Genomic DNA, 17,532 nt, shown 5'->3' with positions numbered 1-17,532 from the left:
TTTCAGGAGACCCAGCGCATGCAGGAGGAACAGTATTTGGGCTTCAGGGAGGAGCTCAGAACCATCAGCTCCACCCTGGGCACCATCGTAGGGGTGCTGAAGGACATACAGAAGACCATGAGGGACACCGTGGTACTCCAAGGGGCCCCGGACACTAGACTGGATGATGAACTGCCCACCACCTCCGCCGGCCCTAGTGGACAGGACGCCACACCACAGGACCACCACACCAGCACCCCACCCCCTGCAGACGGAGAACCACCCCGCAAGCGGTCCCTGAGATCCAGGAACAGGACAGAGCAAGCTGGCAAGACCCCCGCCAGGAAATTGGACCACCCTGATTGTCCTCCCACTGTCCCACGTTGTTGCCCTGTCCAGATTGGAACTTCCCCAGCTCCACTTCCCATGCCCATATGGGCAGTGCACCTATGAGACTAATAGACTGGACTCTGCCATGGACATTCCTCCACCATCACTCATCACCATTTTGCCACCCCCTGCAATAATTAGCACTTCAATAAACACCCTTGAACCACAAAACAATCTGGAGTCAGTCTGTGATTTTGAAAATGTGTATTATCTATGACAATGACTAAATCCGTTCGAAAATGTAATGTCAACATACCTATGTCACACATCACAAGCCCATGAAGGATGCAAGCAGATGACACACGTTGGTAACCACACCTGTGAAACCGTAATGGAAATGTACAACTCAGTTACCAAATACTGCTGCAAATTGACAGACAGGATAGAGGTAGAAGTGTGAAAGTAAATGTAATAGTAAAAAAAATGTTATTCCCTGTGTGTCATTGGAAATATTGTTGTATGGCAGAGTCCCTGTTGTCAATGTCTTCTTCCTCTGCTTCCTTCTCATCACTGTCCACAGGCTCCACAGCTGCCACAACACCGTCATCTGGACCATCCTTCTGCAGAAAAGGCACCTTGCGTCGCAAAGCATGATTGTGAAGCACAGAGCAGGCGATGATGATCTGGCACACCTTCCTTGGTGAGTAGAATAGGGATCCACCTGTCATATGGAGGCACCTGAACCTGGCCTTCAGGAGGCCGATGGTGCGTTCGATCACCCTCCCAGTCCGCCCGTGGGCCTCATTGTAGCATTCCTCTGCCCTGGTCCTGGGATTCCTCACTGGGGTCAATAGCCATGACAGGTTGGGGTAACCAGAGTCCCCTCCAGAGTCCCATAATAGCCACACCCGGTGCCTCTGGAGTTGACCCATCACATAAGGGATGCTGCTATTCCGCAGGATGTAGGCATCATGCACTGAGCCAGGGAACATAGCATTTACCTGGGAGATGTACTGGTCTGCCAAACATCCCATCTGTACATTCATCGAATGATAACTCTTCCGGTTTCTGTACACCTGTTCACTCCTGTGGGGGGGGACCAAAGGCACATGGGTCCCATCAATGGCACCTATGATGTTAGGGATATGTCCCAGGGCATAGAAATCACCTTTAACTGTAGCCAAATCCTCCACCTGAGGGAAAACGATGAAGCTCCTCACGTGTTTCAGCAGGGCAGATAACTGCTCTGGACAACACGTTGGAAAACATAGGCTGGGACATCCCTGATGTCAAGCCCACTGTTGTTTGAAATGACCCACTTGCTAGGAAATGGAGCACTGATAGCACCTGCACTTGAGGGGGGAATCCTGTGGGATGGCGGATTGGTGACATGAGGTCTGGCTGCAACTGGGTACACAGTTCCTGGATTGTGGCACGGTCAAACCTGTAGGTGATGATTAAATGTCGCTCCTCCATTGTCAACAGGTCCACCAGCGGTCGGTATACCGGAGGATTCCACAATCTCCTCACATGTCCCAGCTGACGGTGCCTAGGAAGGACAACAGTGACCACAGAGTCAACCAATTCTGAGGTATGTACCCACAGCTACACAGAACACGATACAAAATACAAATTTCTTCCTGTATGTGTGTTGAGTCCAGGCCTAGGTATGTGTGACGCAGTTGTAAATGAAGCCATGTGGGCCCCTGAAATGGCGGATGCCTGACCTCTAAAGTGGGACAATGGGATGTGAGGTAACTGCGCTGGCGTTGTACACCATCGCAGTAGGCGGTCGTAGACCGCGGCGCAATGCTGCATTGGTTAACATTGGACCCTATGGGTCCCAGGAGCCAATGACGAAGTGCGCCGGTGGTGATGATACGCACCGCCGTGGACGTCACGGCCGTGGACGTGACCGCCATTTTCTAACTGTTCAATCACTCAATACCTGATAATCGACAGGAAAGGACCTACACTGCAAGTGCTGCTGTGACCTCAGTCTGGAAGAGACAATGACACGTGCATCTGGGGAAAGGGCCCCTGCCTTCACTGCACAGAAGTTGGAGAAGCTCGTGGACGGGGTCCTCCCCCAGTACACGCTACTCTACGGTCCTCCAGACCAACTGGTGAGTACATAGGGTGTAAGTTGTATGGGCTATGCCTGGGTGGAGAGGGCTGGATGTAAGTAGGAAGGGGGCAGAGTTCTGCGAGCATGAAGGAGTGTGAATGCATGTGCCACATGGCAAGGGCAGGGATGTGGGCCACTCACTACGACGGTGCAGTTGGTAATGACTTCTCTTCTTCCTCTGTACATGTCATGTAGGTCAGCGCCCACCAGAAGAAGGATATTTGGCGTGTCATCGCCAAGGAGGTCCGGTCCCTGGGGGTCCACCAGAGACGGAGCACCCACTGCCGTAAAAGATAGGAGGACATTCACCACTGGAGCAATGGGACGGCAGAGGCTCAGCTGGGGATGGCCTCCCAATGTGGGAGGGGTGACCGTCACACCATGACCCCCCTGATGTTCCGGATCCTGGCGGTGACCTACTCTGAGTTGGATGGGTGCATGAGGGCATCACAGCAGACACAAGGGGGTGAGTACACTCACATTCTCATGACTTTGCGCGCAGTGGAGGGGTCTGGGTGGGGGAGGAGGGCTGTGGGTTTCCCTAGGCCAGGGCGAGTTCCGTAGGCTAGGCCCCTCTGTAATGCAGGCCATGTGCCACTCCACCCCACCTCTGTAGAGTGCCAAGTACAGGTATACATGCCCCTGTGTCATCTATGTGGGCAGATGACACTCATAGCCATGTAGGCCACATCCCAGGAACTGCATCTGGAGAGTCCAAGAGCACGGCGTAGTGCAGGGGGCTGCTGTGTCTGTATTGTCCGCCAACGGTAGCTGTAAGCCATGCACTCAACCTGTCTTTCTTCTGTTTCCCCACCCCTTTTTGTGCTCTCCCTGTTCTTTTGTGCATCAGCATCATCACGCGGAAGTACAGGGGCACCGGTGCATGAGGGGGCTGCATCCCACATGGCCATGGATGGCCACACCACGGACTCAGAATACACCAGTGGGATGGAGGGCGAGGGGAGCTTCACGGCGGTCACCGGATCAGCAACCAGCGACACGGACTCGTCGTCCGATGGGAGCTACCTTGTGGTGGCGCAACATCTGTGCCCCCCACTTCTACAGGTACAGCCGCCACCCCCCCTACCAGCACTGCCCTCCCAGCAGCCCCTCAGCCTTCGCCCGTGCCCGCTCACCCAGGAGGGTGGGCATCACCTTCGCCACAGGCACCTGAGCCCCTGCCCCTGTCACCTCTGCTGCCATCAGTGAGGAGGCCATTGACCTCCTCAGGTCACTCACTGTTGGGCAGTCTACCATTGTGAATGCCATCCAGGGTGTAGAAAGGGAATTGCAACACACTAATGCATTCCTGGAGGGCATTCATTCTGGTCAGGCTGCCCATCATCGAACCCTGCAATCTCTGGCCTCAGCACTGATGGCAGCCATTGTCCCTGTGTCTAGCCTCCCCCCTCCAACTTCCTCCACCCAGAGCCAATCCCCTGTACCTCTGCCTATCCCAAGCACACCATCAGACCAGCCTGCACACACGTCAACACACAAGGGAAGCTCTGGCAAACATAGGCACCACACATCCCACAGGCACTCACACAAGCATCACCCACATACAGACACAGCAACATCCACTGCCTCCACTGTGTCCCCCTCCTCGTCGTCTCCCTCCTCCCTCCCAGTGTCGTCTACACTCTCACCTGCATGCACTACCACTACAGCCACTAGGACTCGCACCAGAACACCCAGCACCACACCCCGCTCACCTGCACTCACCACCCCACTACCATTTACACGTCCCCTGTGCCCTCAGCCAGTGTGTCTGTGACGCCCCCTCCTAAAGTACACAAATGCGGGCACACACACACCCAACATCCATCCACCTCACGACAGCCTCAAGAACATGCACCTGCACCCAAAGCATCAAAAGTTACACCTCCTACAACCATCTCCTCTTCCTCCACTCCCAGACCCCCTCCAGCTACCCGTCCCAGTGTTCGTCAGAAACTTTTCCTGAGCAACCTTGACCTCTGTCCCATCACCCCCCCTCCAATTCATAGGTCCCGTACTAGCACCTCAGCCAAAAAAAGTCTGGTACCAGTGGTGCCTGTTAGAGGTATGTGGAGTGCACCGGGCACCAGGGCAGCCAGTGTGACACAGAGCCAAAGCACTGCCAGTCCACCCCCTGTGAAGCACCAGAAGTTGGACAGTGCCCGACAGGAGAGGGTGAAGACACCTGCCGGCAAAGCCGCTCACAAGAGTCCCAGGGGGAGTGTCGAGTCAGCTGTGACTCCTCCCAAGGTGGTGAAGGGGCGGAAGAAGTCTCCAAAGTCTGGGAAGAGCAGCACAGCGCAGAAGGCCGCCATTCTCCCTGCTGCCCAAGACGCCACCGCCAGCCCCATCGTCACTGGTCCGGAGACCACCGCCAGAGTCAGTGCCCAGGAGGGCAGCACAATCGTCACTGGTCCGGAGACCACCGCCAGAGTCAGTGCCCAGGATGGCAGCACAATAGTCACTGGTCAGGAGACCACCACCAAAGTCGGTGTCCAGGAGGGCAGCACAATCGTCACTGGTCCTGAGACCACCGCCAGAGTCTGTGCCCAGGAGGGCAGCACAATCGTCACTGGTCAGGAGACCACTGCCAAAGTCGGTGCCCGGGAGGGCAGCACAATCGTCACTGGTCAGGAGACCACCGCCAGAGTCGGTGCCCAGGAGGGCAGCACAATTGTCACTGGTCCGGAGACCACCGCCAGAGTCAGTGCCCAGGAGGGCAGCACAATCGTCACTGGTCCGCTGAACAGTGCAAGCACCGCTGAACAGGGCAAAGACCGCCATGGCAAGCACCACAGAACAGGGCAAGCACCGCTGAACAGGGCAAGCACCGCTAAACAGGGCAAGAACCGCTGTAGAGGGCAAAGACCTCCATGGCAAGCACCGCTGAACAGGGCAAGCACCGCTGAACAGGGCACGCACCGCTGAACAGGGCAAAGACCGCCACTGCAAGCACCGCTGAACAGGGCAAGCACCGCTGAACAGATCAAAGACCGCTGAACAGGGCAAAGACCGCCATGGCAAGTACCACTGAACAGGGCAAGCACTGCCAACTCAAGCATCGTTTGCCCATGTGCGGCAGGGGCAGTGACGGAACTGGGACCGTCACGGGGAGCGTGATGCACTCTGGGCACCAGTCCCCCTCCAGAACCAGTGGAGAACAGCATCCACTACCCGAGTCCTAAACAGGATGAAGCACTTTGGGCACCAGTCCCCCTCCAGAACCAGTGGAGAGATACATCCAGTACCTCAGTCCTTGGCAGGATTAAGCACTCTGGGCACAAAGCCCCCTCCAGAAGAAGTGGAGAAAGACATCCACTACCTCAGTCCTTGGTAGGATGAAGCACTCTGGGCACAAAGCCCCCTCCAGAACCAGTAGAGTTTCCCATCCACTACCTCTGTCCTTGGCAGGATGAAGCACTCTGGGCACAAAGCCCCCTCCAGAACCAGTGGAGACTGTTATCCACTTGAGAGACTGTGGCTTTGCACTCCCCAGGATGGTACAGTGGGCAAACCAACCACTGTAGAGACTTGTGAGACTGTGGCTTTGCACTCCCCAGGATGGTCCAGTGGGCAAACCACCCACTGCAAAGACTTGTGAGACCGTGGCTTTGCACTCCCCAGGATAGTACAGTCTGCAAACCAACCACTGTAGAGACTTGAGAGACTGTGGCTTTGCACTCCCCAGGATGGTCCAGTGGGCAAACCACCCACTGCAAAGACTTGTGAGACTGTGGCTTTGCACTCCCCAGGATGGTTCAGTGGGCAAACACCCACTGCAAAGACTTGTGAGACTGTGGCTTTGCACTCCCCAAGATGGTCCAGTGGGCAAACCACCCACTGCAAAGACTTGTGAGACTGTGGCTTTGCACTCCCCAGGACACATCAATGGGCATGGAGCCCCGTCGTGGATCTGGGGTGGTGCTGTCATCCGGCTGAGGTGCCCCCCCTTCCCTTCCCCCTGAGGTGCCTGATGTATTTCTATCTGATGCCCCTGCAGTGTTCTCTCCGTTTCTGGACAGGTATCGTGTGTGGGCCTCGCCGATGCATTTTGGGCCCAGTGGTCCACGGACATTGAAATTTGCATACCTGCACTACTAATCGTGATGTATATATTTGGAATGTGTATATATTTATGTATATATGAGCTTACTGTACTTTGATACATTACAATGGTTGTACTGACTTCCTTTTTGTCTTTGCATTCTTCCGGGGGGGTTGTGGGTTGCTACTGTGATGTTTGGAAATGCATTGGTGTGTGTGTTGTAGTGTGCGAGGGTCGGGGTGGGGGTGGGGGTGTTGCGTGTGTGTGTCCCTGACTTTTGCCTCCCCCCTACCCTATGTCGTAGGTGCAGTACTCACCGTTGTCTTCGGCGCCGCCGTTACTGATGATCGTAGAGGAGCAGGAAGACAAGCGCAGGGAGTATTTGGAGTTCCGGCTCCATGGTGCCCTCCTTCCTTGTGGAGTGTGTTAAGGTGAGTGTTTTCCCATTGCAAAAGCTGTTTCCGCCGTGTTTTTATCCACGGTGAATCCGCCCCGGAAAAGGTGGCGGATTGGCCTGTTGTAATACTGTGGGCGGTTCTTTGTGTTCCGTCTGTCTGTTGGCGGTGACCGCCGCGCTGCTTGTCTGTACCGCTGTGGCGGTCGGAGTGTTAAAGTGGCTGTCTATGTTGGCAGGTTCCGCCACGGTCATAATTCCCTTTTTTGTTCCGCCGGCCTGTTTTCGGTATTACCGCCTCTTTAACACCGTCCTCCAGGGTTGTAATGACCCCCAAAGTGTTTTTTTGCCAAATTTTGAGGTTTGCAAAGGATTCTGGGTAACAGAACCTGGTGAGGGCCCCACTAGTCACCCCATCTTGGATTCCCTAGGTGTCCAGTATTAAAAAATGTACAGGTTTGGTAGGTTTCCCTTGGTGCCGGCTGAGCTAGAGGCCAAAATCCACAGCTAGGCACTTTCCAAAAAAGACGTCACATTTCAAAGTCAAAATGTGATGTGTCCATGTTGTGTTTCCTGTTGCGGGCTTTAGGCCTACCCACATAAGTGAGGTACCATTTTTATTGAGAGACTTGGGGAATACAGAATAGCAGAACAAGTGTTATTGCCCTTTGTCTTTCTCTACATTGTTTCCTTCCAAATGTAAGACAGTGTGTAAAAAAGACGTCTATTTGAGACCCCAGAGTTCAGAGATATGCAAATAACCACAGCTTCTCAACACCTTATCTTGTGCTCATTTTGGAAATACAAAGGTTTTTTGATACCTATTTTTCACTTTTTATATTTCACCAAATGAATTGCTGTATACCCGGTATGCAATGAAAACCCATTGCAAGGTGCAGGCCCTTTATTGACTCTGAGTACCTAGGAGTCTTAATAAACCTACAAGCTCTATATATCCCTGCAACCAGAAGAGTCCAACAGACGTAACGGTATATTGCTTTTGAAAATCTGGAAAAAAATAAAAAGTTAAGGAGTAAAACGTGGTGAAAAATGGCTGGTTTTTTCAGCTCAATTTCAATATTATTTTATTTCAGCTGATATTTTCTGTAGGAAAACCTTGTACGATCTGCACAAATGACCCCTCTCTGAATTCAGAGTTCTATCTACTTTTTAGAAATGTTTAGCTGTGCAGGATCCAGCATTGGTTTCACACCCATTTCTGTCACCAACTAGAAGGAGGCTAAAAGCACAACAAATAGTACAAATGGGGCATGTCCCAGTAAAATGCCAAAATTGTGTTGAAAAATGTAGTTTTCTGATTCAAGTCCTACTGTTGGTGAAAGCTTGGAAGATAGTGATTTTAGTACCACAAACCCTTTTTGATGCCATTTTCATGTAGAAAAACACAAGCCTTCTTCTGCAGCCCTGTTTCCCCATTTTTGTGTTGTATTTTGGCTAATTTCTTGGTCTCCTCCAGGGAAACCCACAAACTCTGGGTACCTCTATAATCCATAGGATGTTGGAAAAAAAGGACGCAAATTTGGCATTGGTAGCTTATGTGGACAAAAAATGATAAGGGCCTAAGCGCGAACTGCCCAAAATAGCCAAAAAAAGACTTGCCACCTGAGGGGGAAAAGGCCTGGCAGTGAAGGAGTTAAATGCCACTTCTACGGTAGGCTTTAAATGCCAATAGGTAAAAGTAGGAACTGTATGTTTACTATTTCAAAAGCCCTTGTAGTAAAAAAAAAACTCCAAAGCTGTTTTTTACTGTGGCCGGGCTAGCTCTCATAATGGCTAACATTGGTTTATCCTATTACGTTTCATGAGTGCTAAGTTCAGGTTTGGAATAGCTAGAAAATGGTTCAAGGACTAATTTTAATAGTAATTTAAAATCCAATGTAATGGTAAGTTCAGATCTTATATCGCTCATAAAGAGCGCAGACACTTCAAAAATATATATGACTTCTGCCCAAAATCAAAATTATTTCCTGCCAGTGCCCAGTTGCAGTTGTCACCTGACCCCTGATGGCTTCCCTGCAGTGGGATGGGAATTGCTCCCAAACAGTGGACTAAGGGCCTTGGGTGTGAGTGAGTAGTCTTTCTTCCTTGTGCAGGATGGCCTAGGGGCTGTGCCCAGCCTCTTTTTGAGTTTCAAAGGATGCATATGCTGTCACTGAGCAATGCAGCTAACACCTGGGCTGTACCCTTCCATTGTACCCCAATGCAATCAGGCTTCAATCCCAGTTGGAGAGGAGCTGCCGCATAAAAATCAGTTTTGACTGACCACAAAGGAGGGGCTGGACAATTTTGCCTCAACCCACTGAACTAGGTAGCTCTCAGACAGAACGAGAGTGGAGACATTTCTTTCTGAAGGCAACTGCTTCAACTCTACCCCTCGCTTTTAAACAATATCAAATGAAGCTAAAGAGTTTCATTGTCTAGGACATCTATGAATTATTTAATGCTACTGAGACTGAAGTGCGGGGTAAGAGTCCTCCAGCTCAGAACCCTAGAGGACTAAAAGGAGACCATTAGAAACATGTGCTCGATTTACCAAAGACAAGCTGAGAGAATTTAGAAGAAAAAAAAGCAGACCTTAAACTCCAGTATAATGCCTTAGTAGTAGCATATAAAAATTAAAGCATCAAGAACTGATATTGTGTAGTCAGTATCAGCAATCCTCAAATAGGTCTTCAGGACCACTAAGGAACTTTATAACTCAGTTTCCACACGGTACCTATTCTGCCGTCGGCCCAAATGTGGGAAGATTTAGCAGAGTTTTTTTGAAGGCAAGATTTTAAGGATTCAGCATCACCTCATGTAGGAATATATTCCTGTTCCCATGGAAATAGCAGTCGCAACACTCAGAAGGGATGAATTGGACACAAACTATGGGGCAGATTTAAGAGCCCCTAAAGCCTCCTTGCACCACATTAGTGTAATTTTTTTTACGTTAATGTGGGCCAGCGAGGCCAAAATCACTGTGCCAAATTTACAAAGTGGCGCAATGCATGCATTGCACCACTTTGTAATCCTTTGAGCTACATTATGCTGGTGCCAGGCATAATGAATACAAAGGGGGCGTTCCCCCATTAGGGGGGACAAAATAATGGTGCAAAGAAATCTAAGAGATTTCTCTGCATAATTTTTTCGCCACTTTTAATGCATGCTCAGAGCAGGTGTTAAAAGGAGGCGCGCCGTTGTTTACAATTCGCCTCAATGGGCTTTGCAGGATTAGCGTAAAACATATGCTAATCCTGCAAAGTTCCGAACTAGTGTCAACAATTCTGATGCTAGTTCCCTAACTACCGCCATGGTGCGTCAAATCTTAGATAAGCGCACACATGGTGGCGTTGGGGGGGGTGCTAAAAGGTGTAAGAAAAGTGGCTCTGCACTGGGTGCAATGCCACTTTGTTTAAATCAGCCCCTATGTGTGGTCATTACAGACATTGGGGGTCATTCTGACCCTGACGGGTGGCGGAGGCCGCCGGCCAGAGTTCCCCCCTCCAGAACACCGCTCCGCGGTCATAAGACCGCTGCAGTGATTCTGGCTTTTGCAATGGGCTGGCGGGCAGCCGCCAAAAGGCCGCCCGCCAGCCCAGTGCAAAAGAGCCTTCCCACGAGGACGCCGGCTCAGAATTGAGCCGGCGGAGTGGGAAGGTGTGACGGGTGCAGTGGCACCCGTCGCGTATTTCAGTGTCTGCAATGCAGACACTGAAATACAATGTGGGGCCCTCTTACGGGGGCCCCTGCAGTGCCCATGCCAATGGCATGGGCACTGCAGGGGCCCCCAGGGGCCCCATGACAACCCATACCGCCATCCTGGTCCTGGCGGGAGAACCGCCAGGAACAGGATGGCGGTATGGGCTGTCAGAATCCCCCATGGCGGCGCAGCAAGCTGCGCCGCCATGGGGGATTCCCAGGGCAGCGGAAAACCGGCGGGAGACCGCCGGTTTTCCCTTTCTGATCGCGGCCAAACCGCTGCGGTCAGAATGCCCTGCGGGGCACCGCCAGCCTGTTGGCGGTGCTCCCGCCGACCCTGGCCCCGGCGGTAGTGAACCGCCGGGGTCAGAATCACCCCCATTATGTTAATGAACCTTGCAATAAAAAGCTGCCTTTTCTCTCTCCCTGCAGACTTGAATCTTGAGTCCTGCGAGAATCATATCCATGTTTCCTGCAGGAGCTCCTGAAGCTACTTTACTCATCACTCACTGAGGACACTGTTCCTGCAATGTGGAAATTAGTGAATGCAAAACTTATCCTGAAAAATCCTTCCCTAAAGCTGGTTCTCGACAACATTAGCTATGGGGGTCATTCTGACCCCGGGTCGGCGGGAGCACCGCCGACAGACCGGCGGTGCCCCGCAGGGCATTCTGACCGCGGCGGTTCGGCCGCGGTCAGACTAGGAAAACCGGCGGTCTCCCGCCGGTTTTCCGCTGCCCTACAGAATCCTCCATGGCGGCGGAGCGCGCTCCGCCGCCATGGGGATTCTGACACCCCCTACCGCCATCCTGTTCCTGGCGGGTCTCCCGCCAGGAACAGGATGGCGGTAGGGGGTGCCACGGGGCCCCTGGGGGCCCCTGCAGTGCCCATGCCAATGGCATGGGCACTGCAGGGGCCCCCGTAAGAGGGCCCCAAAAGGAATTTCAGTGTCTGCCTAGCAGACACTGAAATTCGCGACGGGTGCTACTGCACCCGTCGCACTCCAGCAACTCCGCCGGCTCCATTCGGAGCCGGCTTCATCGTTGCTGGGTCTTTCCCGCTGTGCTGGCGGGCGGCCTTTTGGCGGTCGCCCGCCAGCACAGCGGGAAAGCCAGAATGGCCGCCGCGGTCTTGTGACCGCGGTGCGGTCATTTGGCGGTAACCGCATGGCGGGCGGCGACTGCCGCCCGCCGCGGTTAGAATCACCGCCTATGTCTCTACTTTCCTATAAAACGGAGAGGAAACACTGAACAGCCCAATCCCAGCAGTGGACATGGACACCTCTGTCACTAGGAGGAGGAATGATGAAGACAACATTCCAAACTGTCATTTGCACCGGGAGCCCCTTTAGCGGGTGTGTTAGTCAGTAGTGAAGTGATTGCATAGTTCCACAGGTATGTAATATGTGTGAGCTCGATCTTGAGCAACTAGCGGCATCCAGGATACACTAGCTGATCAATCTATCTGAGTAAAAAGTCACTTCTGATCATTGACGCTCTTTTGCGTAGTTAACATGAAAATGGGAAAAAGAATGAATGCTCCCGCGAGATTCAATAGAATAGAGTGCTGGGCTCAGCATTTGTTGCACGCGTTTAACATCAGGTTAGATGTGTGACTCCCACCAAATAGCCTCCTGAGGTCTGTGGAATGAGGACCACGGATACGTGTCATTAATAACGCTTATGATTGATATGAAAAGTGGGAATATGTTCTCTGGAGTGTCCTACATCACATATCCTATTTTCATACAGTTTCAGGACCAGGCCAAGCCCGAACTATTAAAAAAATTGATGTACTCCGAGACCCCATGAAGTGAAAATGTGAGCATTCATTTTCTCATTATGTTATAGAAGCCAAGATTTCACTACTAAAAACTAGCACAGCAGACGTATCTCTTCGGCATGTTTCTTTCACTATATATTTTACACTTTATGCAAATGAGCAGGACTCTTCTTGTTTAAAAGGCTTGAGAGGGTCTCCGTGACGCCGACAGCTCAGGGGCTGAGACAGCAACCAAACGGAGTTGAGATAATTTAGGAAAAAACATGAGTCCTGTGCACTTGTGCCTGTGTGTTCTTCTTTTTGCATCAGGTACGGAGCTCATTAAGAATGTACAAACATATTAATGGGTTATTTTGCGTGTTTAATGTTATTATTTTTAAATCTCCAGTTGTTCTGTGCCAGGTGACGCTGCTGGAGTCCGGCCCTGGGACTGTGAAGCCCTCGGAGAGTCTCAAACTGACCTGTAAAGTCACCGGTTTCTCCATCACCACAAGCGGTTACTGTTGGAACTGGATCCGGCAGCCTCCCGGGAAGGGGCTGGAGTGGTTGGGAAGGATCTGCCATGATGGCAGCACATACTACTCCGAGCCCCTCAAGAGTCGGCTGTCAGCCACAAGAGATACATCTATAAATGAATTCTACCTGCAGATGAGTAACATGAGAGCAGAGGACACGGCCACATTTTACTGTGCTCGAGAGTCACAGTGGGAGAAAGGAAGTCAGAGCTCTTACAAAAACTGCACTGGAGCATCTCAGGGGATTTGCGTTTAGCAGATCGATCTTCCTTGCACTGACAAACCGGGCTGAAAAAGTCTAAGGTTTCACTTTATAATGTAAATTTACTTCAAGTTTCACTTAAAAATGCTTTCATTAAAATTTTCTAGTCCAGAATGACTACGACATTCAAAGTGGTGGTGTGAACCAGTTAGTGTAGCAGACACAAGATCTAATGGCCTGGTTTGCTGTGACCATCTGAACAATTATTATAATTTTATTTGCTGATTCTGTCTGCAGGTCACCAGACAAAAGCTCATGAATAAAACTTTAAAGTCAGAACTTGACAGACTTTGAGGAGGTGAATCTAGGGCTGCCAAATAAGCCAGTTAAATTTAAGGAACATTGGGAAAAATGACTTTAGAGGAGAAAGAAACCAAGGAGTGATAAATAGAAAGACTGAAAGGAAATTAAAAGAAAATGACAGAGAAAGTAAAAAGGCAAGAAACAAAGATTAGTAGATGGGGAAGAAGAGGAGCTGGTGGGAAGGAAAAGTGGATGCAAGGGTGCAACAACAGACAAAAAGGTGTAAAGATATAAAAGTAGAAAGGTGGGTGAAAGGAAGGCATTGTGAACACAAGGAACAAAAATATAACTAAGAAAAGCAAAGAATGGTGAAAGGTCGGTGTTAGAAATTGGGTTTCTGGTTGGCTATGGTATGCACCTAAGCCAGGCAGAACCCACCCATTCTAGTCAGGGCAAGGGAGTTACACATCCAAGATAACCCCTGCTCACCCCCTTGGTAGCTTGGCACAAGCAGTTAGACCTATCCCAGAGGCAATGTGTTAAGCGTTTGCACAACACACGTGACACACTGTCATCACCACAAAAGAAACACAACACCAAGTTATATAAAAATATACTGTATTGTACACAATGCAATTATTAGACCAAACACGACATGTCAGTAATATCCAGCTACCTTATCAGTTGTTGGAACATTACACATTAGTTACTCTGCAGAACCAGCAGTAGTGACATATAACACACAGGTTACTTAATATATTCTGCAACATAAGCAGTAGTCAGGAATCACTTTACTACACAAATGCACTTGTCATAGAAATATCATAAACGCCAATATCAGGAACAATATAAAACATACGTCAAGTCAGAAAAACATGTTAGCATGTTATGCCCATAAAAGAAACCTTAGCAAACATATATGAAACAGCTCAGAAAACTAGGCAACTTAGCCTATAAGTCATGAATGTGCATCCAAGGAACACATGAAATAGGTAGGTCCTTTAGAAAGTATCTGTGTTTATGAGGAACTGAACTTCCAATGCCCAGAAGCGAACAAAGGGGGTCCCTGGCACTCCACTGCAAGAAAACGGGGGCTTTGCGATGATTTGGGGCCGGGGGAGTGACATGGTTCTTATAACAGGTCTGTGATCTCTTGGGGCCCCCCCTGGCCCTCAACTGGCCCTCCAGAGGGGGGGCAAAGCACAAGACACTTGGCATGGTGGGGGCCTCACCCGACTCTCGCGGTGGCCCCAAAACAAAAATAAAGGACCATGGACACTGGGAAGTCATATCTTAACTATCATATCCCCCACCCTACCTGCATGCTATCACACACCCCCACCCTCACCCCCTCCCCTATCACTCCAACTCCTCACTAATGTACTAATAACACAAACCACCCATCCCAAAACCAAGCCCTGCATGACCCAACAAAGCATGGACACCCAGCACTAAAGCATGCCCACTGCACATACCCATAACAACCCCTAACCATCATCACACAAGCCACCACACAGGAATGCTAGCACTGGGGTACACACTCACCCACCCATTGCACACCATGACACACACAGATGCAATAATCATGCTTTTATACGCCTGTAGGACCACTACGTAACGTCACCAGACAGGACGGTCCAGACATCTCTACCCCACCCACAGAAGAGGCCCACAGTGATGACAGCAGCTCTGGCCAACTGGATCCAGATGACCAGCCCGGACCATCGTGGGCCTCGGGACAGTCAGTTCCCCTCGCACAGGCACAGCCCAACACTGACCTTCTACCCTCTTGTAACACCAGCACAGCACCCACCCAGCGGCCCATACCTCCGTACCCAGGACACGTCAATCAGCTGTGTGTCCACCACTACAGGGAACCCAGGATAACCCACCACCCCAACAACAACAGGGACCTGGGGGCAGTGGTAGTGGGCACACGGTCCAGGGGACGGAGGCACAGGAACACAGGGGAACTGGGAGGGCTGCTGTGCGACGGGGGTGGACAGGCCAAGAGAACCCACTCTCCACGAGGCCCTCTCCTCCATCATGGGTGCATACCACCACTCCCAGGAGACGATGGCTACGGTCCTGGCCAAGTTTCAGGAGACCCAGCGCATGCAGAAGGAACAGTATTTGGGCTTCAGGGAGGAGCTCAGAACCATCAGCTCCACCCTGGGCACCATCGTAGGGGTGCTGAAGGACATACAGAAGACCATGAGGGACACCGTGGCACTCCAAGGGGCCCCTGACACTAGACTGGATGATGAACTGCCCACCACCTCCGCCGGCCCTAGTGGACAGGACGCCCCACCACAGGACCACCACACCAGCACCCCACCCCCTGCAGACGGAGAACCACCCCGCAAGCGGTCCCTGAGATCCAGGAACAGGACAGAGCAAGATGGCAAGACCCCCGCCAGGAAATTAGACCACCATGATTGTCCTCCCACTGTCCCACGTTGTTGCCCTGTCCAGATTGGAACTTCCCCAGCTCCACTTCCTATGCCCATATGGGCAGTGCACCTATGAGACTAATAGACTGGACTCTGCCATGGACATTCCTCCACCATCACTCATCACCATTTTGCCACCCCCTGCAATAATTAGCACTTCAATAAACACCCTTGAACCACAAAACAATCTGGAGTCAGTCTGTGATTTTGAAAATGTGTATTATCTATGACAATGACAAAATCTGTTCGAAAATGTAATGTCAACATACCTATGTTACACATCACAAGCCTGTTAGAAATGGGGTCTTTGGTTGACAGTCAGGTTACCCCCTGTTCAAGCAAGGACCTTCAATCTAGTCAGGGTAAAAGAGAATCACCCTCAGCTAACCCCTGCTTACCCCCTTGGTAGCTTGGCAGAGCAGTAGGCTTAACCTCAGAGTGCTAGGTGTAAAGTATTTGTACCAACACACACAGTAACTTAATGAAAACACTACAAAATGACACAACACCGGTTTAGAAAAATAGGAAATATTTATCTAAACAAAACAAGACCAAAACGACAAAAATCCGACATACACAAGTCAAGTTATGAATTTTTAGAAATTAAACTAAAAAATAGCACTTAGAAACAAAAATGCTTCGAGGAGATGTTAACACGGCGTTGTGACGGAGTCGTTCCCAACAAGCCGACACCAGCGGCACCGGACACGGAGTCGTGTAGACCCCCAAGTACAGTACCTTTGGTGAAGAGTGAAAACAAGCCGATGCACGAAGTCGGGAATCGCGGCGTCTGTGCGAAACGTTGAATCCGTGCACTTTGAGCGGCGTCGGTCACGACGTGGTGCGGCGACTTCCACGGAGTCGCAGACTTCAGCGGGGCTACTGCGGCGTGTCGGGCCTGCAAAGAGCGTCGCGTTTGAGCGAAGGTCACGGCGTCAGGTGCAGGCGGCGTTACCGGATTCAGCAGCGGCGTCGGTCCGAAGTCGTCCGAAGTCGATTTCCTTGCATTCCACCAGCTTTCCTTTCAAGGGCCCAGGGACTGGATAGGGCACCACTTGTCGGGGCAGGAGTCTCTCCAGAGACTCCAGGTGCTGGCAGAGAGAAGTCTTTGCTGTCCCTGAGAATTCAAACAACAGGAGGCAAGCTCTAAATCAAGCCCTTGGAGATTTCTTCACAAGATGGAAGGCACACAAAGTCCAGTCTTTGCCCTCTTAATCTGGCAGAAGCAGCACTGCAGGAAAGCTCCACAAAGCACAGTCACAGGCAGCGCAGCACTTCTTCCTCAGCTATCAGCTCTTCTCCAGGCAGAGGTTCCTCTTGGTTCCAGAAGTGTTTCTAAAGTCTGTAGATTTGGGTGCCCTTCTTATACCCATTTTAGTCTTTGAAGTCACCTTTCTTCAAAGGGGACTCACACCTACTTGTGAAATCCTGCCTTGCCCAGGCAAGTCATCAGACACACAGCAGGGGGTTGGAGCCGGCATTGTCAGAGGCAGGCACAGTCCTTTCAGATGAGAGTGACCACTCCACCCCTCCCTCCTAGCAGAGATGGCTAATCAGGAAATGCAAGTTACACCCCAGCCCCCTTTGTGTCACTGTCTGGTGTGAGGTGAAAAACAACCCAACTGTCAAACTGACCCAGACAGGGAATCCACAAACACGGCAGAGTCACAGAATGGTTTAAGCAAGAAAATGCTCACTT

Source organism: Pleurodeles waltl, chromosome 6 (genome assembly GCF_031143425.1).
Source record: "Pleurodeles waltl isolate 20211129_DDA chromosome 6, aPleWal1.hap1.20221129, whole genome shotgun sequence".
In the NCBI taxonomy this organism is placed as follows: Eukaryota; Metazoa; Chordata; class Amphibia; order Caudata; family Salamandridae; genus Pleurodeles; species Pleurodeles waltl.
The sequence above is the reverse complement of the archived record's forward strand: the minus strand, read 5'-3'. Positions refer to the sequence as shown.